Source organism: Amblyraja radiata, chromosome 39 (assembly GCF_010909765.2).
Source record: "Amblyraja radiata isolate CabotCenter1 chromosome 39, sAmbRad1.1.pri, whole genome shotgun sequence".
In the NCBI taxonomy this organism is placed as follows: Eukaryota; Metazoa; Chordata; class Chondrichthyes; order Rajiformes; family Rajidae; genus Amblyraja; species Amblyraja radiata.
Window position 1 is genome coordinate 5,692,796 of NC_045994.1, and position 12,640 is coordinate 5,705,435.

General features: G+C 50.0%; 1 protein-coding gene and 1 non-coding gene across 4 annotated transcripts in view; both read left to right on the forward strand.

Moving 5' to 3' along the window:
* The first annotated feature begins 2,311 nt into the window (after positions 1 to 2,311).
* Positions 2,312 to 12,640, forward strand: part of plekha2 (pleckstrin homology domain containing A2) — a 331,260-nt gene continuing 320,931 nt past the window's right edge. The window contains exon 1 of one of the 3 annotated variants that reach the window (XM_033013856.1): positions 2,312 to 2,706. The gene's annotated coding sequence lies outside the window, so the exon portion shown is untranslated. The remainder of the gene's footprint in view (positions 2,707 to 12,640) is intronic. The other 2 variants (XM_033013855.1, XM_033013854.1) reach the window with 2 other exon arrangements.
* On the forward strand, positions 6,365 to 6,443 carry trnak-cuu. The gene is given in 2 exon segments: positions 6,365 to 6,401; positions 6,408 to 6,443. It is a non-coding gene; the product is annotated as a tRNA-Lys (tRNA).

Below are 12,640 nucleotides of genomic sequence, written 5' to 3' on the forward strand. Positions count from 1 at the left end.
AGGGGAGAGGAAGGGGAGATGGGAGAGGGAGAGGGGGAGAGGAAGGGAAGATGGGAGAGGGGGAGGAAGGGGAGATGGGAGAGGGGGAGTGGAGGAGAGGGGGGGGGAGGAGGGGGAGACGGAGAGGGAGGGGAGAGGGAGGGGAGAGGGGGAGGGAAGGGAGATTGGAGAGGGAGGGAGATGGGAGAGGGGGGAAGAGGGGGAGAGGATGGAGAGGAGGGGGGGGGGGGGCGGTGGCATTTTAGCTCTCCTCCTTCATGACCATCTTCACAAGGTGAAGTTGAGCTGTTCTCGAAACCACTGCTGTATCTACAACTACCTACGTTGCCAGCTTGGTGTAAGGCACAGCCTCAATGCTGGATAAAGAGTCACATACAATTTTGAGAGGCATAGATAGGGTAGACACTCAGAACCTTTATCGCAAGGTGGAAATATCAACTCCGAAGAAGGATCTTGACCCGAAACGTCACCCATTCCTTCTCTCCAGAGACGCTGCCTGTCCTGCTGAGTTACTCCAGCTTCTTGTGTCCATATTCGGTGTAAACCAGCATCTGTCGTTCCATCCTACACCACTACTAGAGGGCATGGCTTCAAGGGGATATGGGCAAGGATTAAAGGGGATAGACAGGGCAAGAGTTTTACACAGTGGTGGGTGCCTGGAACGGGGTACTGATTGGGGATGATCAGCCATGATCACATTGAATGGCGGTGCTGGCTTGATGGGCCGAATGGCCTACTCCTGCCCCTATTGTCTATTGTCTATTGTACAGCCAGGGGTGGGGGTGGAGGCCGATACAATAGTGGCGTTTAAGCGACTTTTGGATAAGCACATGGATATGCAGGGAATGTGTAGGAAAGAACTGCAGATGCTGGTTTATACCGAAGATAGACACAGAATGCTGGAGTAACTCAGCGGGACAGGCAGCATCTCTGGATGCATGGGTATACATGTATAGGGTATAGATGTATATGGATTATGTGAAAGTTGAGAATTGCCTTGGTATCTTGTTATATTTGTTATAAAATAGGTGCAGGAGTAAGCCATTCGGCCCTTCGAGCCTGCACCGCCATTCAATATGATCATGGCTGATCATCCAACTCAGTTCAACACTGACACTTTGGGCCGAAGGGCCTGTTCCTCTGCTTTACTTTTTTGTATTCTGTGAATTGAGATTGCTCCGAGGGCCAACATAACATTGACGGGCCGAACGGCCTCCTTTAACGTCGCTGGGGAATATGGGGCTAGTACAGGAAGGTGGCGTTATGGTCAGACAGGCCCACTATTGAATCACATTGGTTCACCATTATCAATGATGTGATATGATTATGGGGGGGGGGGGGCTACAAAGTTCCAGTTCATTAATATTTTAAACCCCCACGATGGCGAGCACGGGATTTGAACTCGCGAATTGTGTAGGAGTGCAGATTCCTGTCTGAACCTCACGGCCACTATCTCTGTCTCTCTGCAGCGCTGCAAACGCACACTGGCGCCGCTGTTAAACTCCGACCTTTGCTCCCAGCGAATGCAAAAAAAAAACCTCATCAACCCTCAAAGTTCACATACCAGGGGATTTTTTTGGTAGTTACTCTGCAAGAGCCAAGCTGAATGTTAACAAACGTGGCTTGCAAAAGTCTCTTGCATTTAAGGTGCAACGCCACTGACTGCTGCAAAATAATAACCCAGACGGTCTAACTTTGCCGAAATGTAGAGTCTGAAGAAGGGTCTCGACACGAAACGTCGCCCATTCCTTCTCTCTGCCTGTCCCGCTGAGTTACTCCAGCATTTTGTGTCGACCTTCGATTTAAACCAAAGGTGCAGTTCTTTCCTACTCAAGTCCAGATCTAAGTTTGCCGAAAGTTTGCAACAAGGAACTGCAGATGCTGGTTTATACCAAAGATAGATACAAAGTGCTGGAGTAACTTTGTGAGCAAGTCTAGTTTGGTCTAAGTTTGCCAAAATGTAGCGACAAGGAACTGCAGATGCTGGTTTATACCAAAGATAGATACAAAGTGCTGGAGTAACTTTGTGAGCAAGTCTAGTTTGGTCTAAGTTTGCGACTGATATGCGTCAGGGGGCTCGAGTCCCGTTTCAACTGAGCTCCCAAATTGAGGAACCCTTGTAAGGGAAAATGCAGAAACAAAGAACTGCAGGTGCTGGTTTATAGCGAAGATAAATGCAAAGTGCTGGAGTAACTCAGTATCTGTGGAGTCGACAGGGACGGGTGACGTCTCGGGACCTTGATGGGAAAGCAGAAGTTAAAAGCGACCGAAATAAAATAACAAGAGTTTTTTTTCCGCTCTCTCTCTCTCTGTGCCAACGAGGATGAGGAAGAACTGGTCTTTTAGACCGCACCCACCGCCAGTCCGGCCGCACCAACTGTACATTTGCATTTACAGACACTCCTTCTATCCCAGCTGAACACAAACTGCGAGAGCACTGGCTGGCAGTTGCAGTTGCAATTCAGTGCCTTCACTTTGCGTGGACAAGGGAGGAGGGGAGTGTAAGTCACCAGCTCCCGTTTGCTGCAGATATCTGGGCTGCCGGTGGAATTATAACCCCAGGGAAGGTGGGGAGGCGAGAGAGAGACAAGAGGAAAACAAAAAGAACAATCGTCTGCAGAGCGAAGTTTTTTATTTGGAAGTTGATTGGCAACTACTTGCCCGGGGTTCCGCCTGCGATGAGACTCACTGTTCGCTCCTCTTGGGGTAAGTTGAAACGCTGTCGAACGCCTTTACTGACTGCTTATACTGACTGCTTATACTGACCCCTCTCGCAAAGTTTACATGTTTACCTTGGAGGTTTTTTTTGTGTGGCTTGATGAAGTCCTCTGTTTTAAACTAAGAAGCAGGAAGGTCAGGGCTCGGTGGCTTGCAGGGCAGGCGAGCGGTCGTGGGGTAGGAGGGCTTGTCCCTGGTCTACACACACACACACACACACACACACACACAGTGCAAAGATTTAGCCTGAGGCGGAGGAATGGGGAGGGGTGGAGAGATAGGGGGGGGGGGGTGAGAGATGAGGGGGGGTAGGTGGAGAGATGAGGGGGGGGGGGGTGGAGATGGGGGAGAGATAGGATGGGGAGAAATGGGGTGGAGGGAGAATAGGATGAGAGAGGAGGAGAGGTCGAGCGGAGAATGGGGGGGGGGGGAAAGAAGGGGTGGGGACAAGGGGGCAAAATAGGATGTGAGGGTGGGAAGTAGAGGGGGGAGAATGTGGTGGGAGACTGGAATGGTAGGGTGCGGGGTATGTCTGTCATATTTCTCCCAGTGCACCCCTCCTCCCCTCTGGCCCCTTCTGCCAACCCCTCCTCTCAATTCTGCCCTCCCTTTTGTTTTCCCTTCCTCTAATTCAGCATCTCCCACCTGCCCCATTTACACCCATCCTTCCATCCACCTCTGCTCCCATTTGCTTCACACACTCCCCCCCCCCCCCCCAATTTGGCCCTCCACCCCCCCAATTCAACATTGCCCCGTTACCCCCTCTCCTTCCAATGCACCCACCCCTCCACTTTATCATCCCCTGCTCTCCCCACCCCTGAACTGTTACATCTCCTCTCCCCCTCTTCCCCGCCCATCATCTCCTCCTCTCCTCCTCTCCCCCTCGCCCCTCTGGCCATTTCTAATCCCCAGCACCCACACACCATGTCTGAAGAATGCTGTCACGGTGGCCAGAGGCTGTTTAGCAATGTTGCCCCTGTGTCCTGGATCTTCCTGCGTTTCACCACTTTGTCCCATTGCTTTGGGGGTTGGGAGCGGTGGCAACACGCGGGTTGCAGTGAGGTTGCGACCCTCTCGCCTGTGAATGTCGACCCCCTTGCCGGGTCCCTCTAGTTTCTGCCCACTTGACTCAGGAGGCCACTCCTGACATCCTATCCAAGTCAATCTTACAAGCTGCAAAGATATTTGCATAACGCAGCTCCCGAACGGGACAGAAGAAGGAATTTACACTTTGCATTTTTAGACGAAATGCATAAGGGGGAACTGCAGATGCCGGTTTAAACCAAAGATGCACATAAAAAGCTGGAGTAACTCAGCCGGTCAGGCAGCATCTCTGGAGAAAAGGAATAGGTGACGTTTCAGGTCGAGACCCTTCTTCAGGTTACCTATTCCATTTCTCCAGAGATGCTGTCTGACCCGCTGAGTTACTCCAGCTTTTTGTATCAGTATTTTCAAAGATGGTTTCTTCCCAGCTGTTATCAGGCAACTGAATCAACTAGAGAGCGGTCCTGACCTCCCATCTACCTCATTACAGACCTTTGACCCATCTTCAATCTGAATTTATCTTGCACTAAACGTTAGTGCAAGATAAAGTCTTGCACTAACGTTTATGCTGTACCCCTTTATCCTGTATCTGTACACTGTGGCCGGCTTGATTGTAATCATGTGTGTGTGTGTGTTCACTAACTGGATAGCACGCAATGTAAAAGCTTTTCACTGAACCTCGATGCACGTGACTATAATAAACAAAACTCTAAGCTCAACGCTGTGGATGTATTTACATAACAAGGCCCAAAGTGCTGGAGTAACTCAGCGGGTCAGTACCTGTAGTCAGGACTGAACCCGGCTCTCTGGTGCCGTTAGGCCAGAACTCTACCACTGCACCACGGTGCTGCCCACGGTAGTGGAATGGGCCCAAAACATCGCAGAGATCAGACATTCGCCATTGACTCCATCTACATTTTACACTCCCTCAGAAACACAACCAACATAATCCAAACACTTGTCCTTTCCTGGTTAAGAAAGAACTGCAGATCTGCTGGAAAAATCGAAGGGAGACAAAAATGCTGATGAAACTCAGCGGGTGAGGCAGCATCATATCTCTCGATCCGAAACGTCAACTATTCCTTCGCTCCATAGATGCTGCCTCACCCGCTGAGTTTCTCCAGCATTTTTGTCTACCTTTGTCCTATCCTGGTCATTCCTTCCTCTCCCTGCTCCCGTCCGGCAGAAGGTACAATAGCTTGAAAGCGCGCACCACCAGACTGGAGAACAGGCGATGTTTTGGGTCGGGACACTCCTTTAGTCTGACGTGTTTGTGGAGTCTTGTTTATGAAAAAAAACAACAGCCAAACACTCCCACAATTGTTTAGTTTTTAGTGTAGTTTAGAGATACAGCACGGAAACAGGCCCTTCGGCCCACCGAGTCCGCACCGACCAGCGATCCACACATATTAACACTATCCTAAGGATAAGGGGAAAATCTTTTAGGACCGAGATGAGAAAAACATTTTTCACACAGAGAGTGGTGAATCTGTGGAATTCTCTGCCACAGAAGGTAGTTGAGGCCAGTTCATTGGCTATATTTAAGAGGGAGTTAGATGTGGCCCTTGTGGCTAAAGGTACCAGGGGGTATGGAGAGAAGGCAGGTACACGATACTGAGTTGGATGATCAGCCATGATCATATAGAATGGCGGTGCAGGCTCGAAGGGCCGAATGGCCTACTCCTGCACCTATTTTCTATGTTTCTATCCTACATGCGTTAGGGACAATTTACACTTATAACAAGCCAATTAACCAACAAACCTCTACATATTTGGAGTGTGGGAGGAAACCGGAATTCTCAGAGAAAATCAAGGCAGGTCACGGGGAGAACGTACAAACTCCATATTGACAGCACCCGTAGTCGGGATCCAACCTGGGTCTCTGGCGCTGTAAGGCAGCAACTCTACCGCTGCGCCACCCTCCCCCCCCCCCCCCCCCCCCCCTGTTAACGACTGCATTTCTAACGATGCAGATTGTAGGGGTGAAGATATGTTGGCTGGGATCTCTTTTACTTGTCTTCGAAGTGGCATCGAGAAGTCGCTTACACCCACCAGAGACCAAAGGCAGTGGGACCCCACCTTAATATCTGACAGAGCAGGGGGCTCCCGCTGCATGGCTAGGTTTTGGTGTGGGTTTATTATGGTCCTGTGCACCAAGGTACAGTGAAAAGCTTTATGCTGCACGCTATTCAGTTGCATCAGATAATACTGTACATAAACACATTCAAGTCAAAGTCAAGTACAACAGGTAGAGCAAAGGGGAAGATACAGAGTGTAGGATATAGCTCTCAGCATTGTAGCGCACCAGTTCCAGAGACAAAGTCCAATGTCCGCAATGGGGTAGAGGTGAATCGGACAGTACCCAAGCTTATGGAAGGACCGACCGTTCAGAAGCCTGATAACAGAGGGGAAGAAGCTGTTCCTGAGTCTGGTGATGCGGGCTTTCAGTTTCTGTATCTTCTGCCGGACGGGAGCCGGGAGAAGAAGGAGGAATGACCGGGGTGGGACAGGGACAAGTGTTTGATTATGTTGGCTGTGTTCCTGAGGGAGTGTAAAGTGTAGATGGAGTCAATGTTGGGGAGTCTGGTCTGTGTGATGCACTGGCCGGCTAGCTCAGTCGGTAGAGCGTGAGACTCTTAATCTTAATCTCAGGGTGGTGGGTTCAAGTCCCACATTGGGCCACACTCTCACTGGTGGCAAAAACATGGCGAGCGGTGCAAGAATTTCACTGCGCGGTGTATAGGTGACGATTGAACCGTTGGGGCCCATCCATAACTGTGGGCGGCACGGTGGCGCAGCGGTAGAGTTGCGGCCTTATGGCGCCAGAGACCCAGGTTCGATCCTGACTACGGGCGCTGTCTGCGCGGATTTTGCACGTTCTCCCCACGACCTGCATGCATTTTCTCCGGGTGCTCCGGATTCCTCCCACAGTCCAAAGACCCACAGGTTTGGCGTTGGTAAAATTGTAACTTATCCCTAGTTTAGTTGAAGGTAGACAAGAATGCTGGAGAAACTCAGCTGGTGAGGCAGCATCTATGGAGCGAAGGAATAGATGACGTTTCGGGTCTCTATTCCTTCACTCCATAGATGCTGCCTCACCCGCTGAGTTTCTCTCCAGCATTCTTGTCTACCTTTGATTTTTCCAGCATCTGCAGTTCTTTCTTAAACACCTAGTTTAGTTGAGTTTAGTTTGGAGATACAGCGTGGAAACAGGCCCTTCGGCCCGCAATCCCCGCGCATTAACACTATTCTACACTATTTCACTTGCGACAAATAAAACCGTATTGTATTGTATTGTAGTAGGGACAATCTTACACTTATCCCAAGCCAATTAACCCTACAAAGCTGTACGTCTTTGGAGTGTGTGTGTGTAGGATTGTGTTGGTGTACGGGATGGTTGTTGACGGGCATGGACTGTGGGCCGTCGGGCCTGTTTCCGCACTGTATCTCTAAACTAAACACAATTCCTTGCGGTCTTGGGCAGATCTGTTCCAGACCCAGCTGTGAAGCAACCTGCCAGTGTGATATCTGTGGAGCATCTGTTGATGTTTGCAAGCCTCAAGGAAAAGATATTGAGCCAGGTCTTTCTCTTGGTGGGCGTGGGAGCCACTCAGCTGTTGCAGCACTACACAGTCCATACAAGTAATGCCATGTGGTCCTTGATGTGTTGGAGTTGGTACAGTTACAGCTACTGTAATCTGGGCCACGTGCGCTATCTACACCGACCCACTTGTGACTTTGCTGACTGCAATCGATACTCCTTCTTAGACATAGAAACATAGAAAATAGGTGCAGGAGTAGGCCATTCGGCCCTTCGAGCATGCACCGCCATTCAATATGATCATGGCTGATCATCCAACTCAGTATCCTGTACCTGCCTTCTCTCCATACCCCCTGATCCCTTTAGCCACAAGGGCCACATCTAACTCCCTCTTAAATATAGCCAATGAACTGGCCTCAACTACCTTCTGTGGCAGAGAATTCCACAGATTCACCACTCTCTGTGTGAAAAATGTTTTCCTCATCTCAGTCCTAAAAGATTTCCCACTTATCCTTAAACTGTGACCCCTTGTTCTGGACTTCCCCAACATCGGGAACTATCTTCCTGCATCTAGCCTGTCCAACCCCTTAAGAATTTTGTAAGTTTCTATAAGATCCCCCCTCAATCTTCTAAATTCTAGCGAGTACAAGCCGAGTCTATCCAGTCTTTCTTCATATGAAAGTCCTGACATCCCAGGAATCAGTCTGGTGAACCTTCTCTGTACTCCCTCTATGGCAAGAATGTCTTTCCTCAGATTAGGAGACCAAAACTACACAATACTCCAGGTGTGGTCTCACCAAGACCCTGTACAACTGCAGTAGAACCTCCCTGCTCCTATACTCAAATCCTTTTGCTATGATACTCCTTCTTGCTTTGATTGACGCCGTTTGCCGAAGGTAGGAAGGAACCGCAGTGGCCGGTTTACACCGAAGATGGACACACAATGCCGGAGTAACTCAGCGGGTCAGGCAGCATCTCTAGGGAGAAGGAATGGGTGACGCCTCGGGCCGCGACTGAGGGTCTGGGGAGAGGGAGACACAGAGATATAGAAGTGGGAAAGGATATGAAAGGGCGAGACCCTTCTTCAGACGCTGAAGAAGTTACTGGACTTCTCGACCACTGATCCAGCGACATGAATTCAAATGGATGGGACGAGTAAAGGGCCTGTCCCACTTTCATGACCTAATTCACCACTTTTTTTACTCGTGGACATTTTTCATCAGGTTAGAAAAAACGCCCCGACCTACTTGATGCCACGAGTACCTACGACTAGCATCACGACCTACCCACGACCTCCTATGACATTGTGGCGACCATGCTGCATGTATGAGTCAAAGGGCAAACAGCAGAGGTCGTGAATAAGGTCGTGAAAATGGAACAGGCTCTTCAGGAGGGATATGGACCAAACGCAGGCAGGTGGGACTAGTGTAGCTGTGACAAACCAGGAAGCGGCCGTTCCAGGTGGCTCAGCCGCCGAGAGGACTCTCCCGACGCCGGGGCAAGACCACCCGGTGAGAACGGCCAGGGACATCGGGCCTCCGTAGAGGCAATTGCGGTGGTCTCAATAGGCCTGACTTTGGGGGTGAACATGGGGTGGGGACTGGACATTGTGCCTTCCCCCACTGTGCTATCCACTGTGGGGGGATGATTTTTTTGTCTAATTGTAGTCCTGTAGGTCTGTGTCCAAGATGGCTGCCGTGAAGAGAGAGTGGACGCTGGCGCGCTTTGGCTGCTGCTGCTCTCTCTTCACACTGTGTTTTTGATTTTCTGTTTTTGGATTGAATTCTGTTTTTAATTTGTGTCTCTGTGATGTCTTTTTTACCTGTTCTATTCCGATTATATGTTTTTATTCCGATTACTATGTAAGGTGTCCTTGAGATGTCTGAAAGGCGCCCATTAAATAAAATGTATTATTATTATTATTATTACATGTTGGCCGTTGTGGGCAAGTTGGGCCGAAGGGCCTGTTTCCACACTGTAACACTCTATGTCTAAATGCCGGCTCAGCAGCTGGTGAAAGTATATGAGTATTATTTAGCATGTGGAACTTAAAACAAGAAATTATCTTTGGTAGCAGTAACTATGAAACTATCAGATTGTCAGCATGTTGCTTCACTTTTTCTTTGTGGTGGAAGTTTGCTTCCCCTAACTTACATATGGAGAGGGTGCGGAGAAGATTTACGAGGATGTTGCCAGGGTCTGAGCTGCAGGCTGGGACTCTATTCCTTGGAGCCCAAGAGGATCTGGGTTGATCTTATAGAGGTGTATAAAATCATGAGAGGAATAGATTGGGTAGATGCACAGAGTCTCTTGCCCAGAGTAGAGGAATTGAGGTTGAGAGGACATAGGGTTAAGGTGAAGTGGAAAAGATTTAATAGGAATCTGAGGGGTAACTTTTTCACACAAATGGTGGTGGGTATATGGAACAAGCTGCCAGAGGAGGTAGTTGAGGCTGGGACTACCCCCAATGTTTGACATTTAGACATTTAACATTTAACTACTCCTCTCGCTTTAAAGCTATTCCCACTAATCTTTGACATTCCCACTCTGGCATGAAAGGCTTTGACTGTCTACCCTATCTATGCCTCTCATACTGTTATATCCTTCAATGAGGTCTTCCCTTAAGAGCCTGTCCCACTTGGCGATTTTTTCGGCGACTGCCAGGGTCGGCAACAGATTTTGAACATTTCAAACTCCAGCGGCGACAAAAAAAAAGTTGCGACACATGCGGAAACACCGTGCATCAAGTGATGGGCTGAATGGCCTCATTCTACTCCTATCAAGTCTGCTCCACCATTCAATCATGGCTGATCTATCTCTCCCTCCTAACCCCACTCTCTCCTGCCTTCTCCCCATAACCGCTGACGCCCGCACCAAATCAAAAATCTATCTAACTCTGCCTTAAAAATACCCACTGACTTGGCCTCCACAGTCTTCTGCGGCAAAGAATTCCACAGATTCACCACCCTATGATGGTGCACATTACCATATAAACATGCATAATCACCAGCATCTGCAGTTCTTTGTTTTAACACTCAATTGCTTTCAGGAACATTGTGGTGAAGGATTGAGAATCTAAATGTCTTGTTCCTATTTCTGTGACACTGGCCTGCCTGTTGCTTGCTGGAAATAGACACAAAGTGCTGGAGTAACTCAGCGGGTCAGGCAGCATCTCTGGAGAAAAGGAATAGGTGGTGTTTCGGATCGAGACCCTTCTGGGCCTCTGTCCTCCACTGTTCTGATTCTGGGGTGAGTTTTTTTCTGGCATCCAAATCGTGCTCAGTCCATGCATTCACGAGAACCGTCGTATAGAAACAGGCCCTTCAGCCCATCTAATCTGTGCTGATCATCAACCATCTCTTTACATGAACCCTATGTTAATTCCACTGTATTCTCGCCACACTCCCATCAAGTTAGGAGCTGTCGGAGGAAGTAATTGACAGGAAGTAGGGACAAAAATAACATTTAAATGAGAGACGCAAAGTGCTGGAATAACACGGTGGGTCAGTTAGCTTCTGTGGGGAACAAAGATTGGTGACGTTTCAGGTCAGACAGAAGAAGGGTCCTGACCGGAAACATCAACTATCCATTTTCACCGGAGATGCTGCCCGACCCGCTGAGTTACTCCAGCACTTTGTTTCCATCTTTGGTATAAACCAGCATTTGCGGTTCCTCTTCATAACAATTGAATGACACCTGGACAGGTACATGGATAGACAAGGTTTAGAGAGATGTGGGCCAAATGCATGCAAATGGCATGAATGAAGATGGAGCATCTTGGTCAGCATGGACAAGTTGGGGTGAAGGGCCTGTTTCTGTTTCTGTGCTGTCTGATTCTATGACTCTGACTCTCCATTGATCAGAGGGAAATGGGGAAGTGTTTTTTTTTTTTTTCTGAAGACAAAGCTTGAAAATGGTGAAAGGTGACAGCAGAGAAAATGGGTGTCAGCTGCTTGTAGCTGAGGTGCCTAGACTGAGGTGAAGCTGATGAGGTACCAAAGATGCACAACTGGAGGAGGTTATCCAGGGGGATTCTGAGCAGGTCACCACTGGAGTTGGTGTTGAGGCCAAGAGGGCCTTGATGTTTGAGGTGGGCAGGGGGGGGGGGGGGGGAGGTGAGGTGGAGGTGGGGGGGCGGGGGAGTTGAGGTGGTGGGGAGTTGAGGTGGTGGGGGGAGGTGAGGTGGGGGGGGGGGGGTGGGGTGGTAAAGGGAATGGAAATCAAGGTCTCTGGTTTGCCTGCTTGTAAACCCAGTGTGGACTGGCTGTGCTCAATGGCCTGCTGTAAATTACAGGGTGTCTCTGGAAGCCTTGTCCTGTTGATCTGCGGAGGTGAGAACATTGAGTAGGGACCGGCCAAGGGCTGCTTGGCTCCATACACCGGTGTGTCAGTGTGGAGTTGCCTCAGACCCCAGTCATTGTGGAGTTGATGTGATCTCAATGACTTCCATACGAGACGATAGAACTTTATTTATCCCAGGAGGGAAATTCATCTGCCAACAGTCATAGAACACAAGGTACATGAAACATGAAGTTAAAGTGACGAGTGGAAAGGATTGGAGATTTGCAAAGATTGTGGAGGGGGGAGGGGAGAGGGGGGAGGGAGGGGAGGAGAGGGAATGAGAGGGGAGGAGACCGGTACAGGGGAACAGGGAGGGGAGGAGACCGGTACAGGGGAACAGGGAGGGGAGGAGAGAAGAAGGGAGGGGAGGAGAGAAGAAGGGAGGGGCGGGGAGGGGAGGGGAGAGGAGGGAATGGGAGGAGATGGGTGGAGAGGGGAGGGGAGAGGAGCGGAGGGAATTCGAGGAAATGGAGTGGAAGGGAGGGTATGAGAGGAGGGGGGTGGAGAGGGGAACAGAGGAGGGGAGGGGAGGAGAGAAGAAGGGAGGAGATGGGAGGGGAGGAGATAAGAAGAGAGGGGAGGAGAGAAGGAAGGAGGAGAGGGGAGGGGAGGAGAGAAGAAGGGAGGAGAAGGGCGGGAATGAGAGGAGATGGGGAGTGGAAGGGAGGGTATGAGAGGGGAGGGGAGGAGAGGGGAACAGAGGAGGGGCGGGGAGGAGAGAAGAAGGGAGGAGAGGGGAGGGGAGGAGAGAGGTGGGGATGAGAGAAGGAGGGAAGAGAGAAGGATGGAAGGAGGAGAGGGGCAGGGGAGTCAGTCTCAGTCTACCCCAGCTGTGTCACAATGCAGGGACTGAGCAGACAGCACCTTCTGGAGACCAGGGTGCATCTCCAATGCTTCAGTGCAGGGATTGTCAATTTCTGCTCGAAGCCACCACAATCGTGCAGGTACATTGTGGTGATGGGTTGAGAGCCTAAATGTCTTGTTCTATTTCGGTGA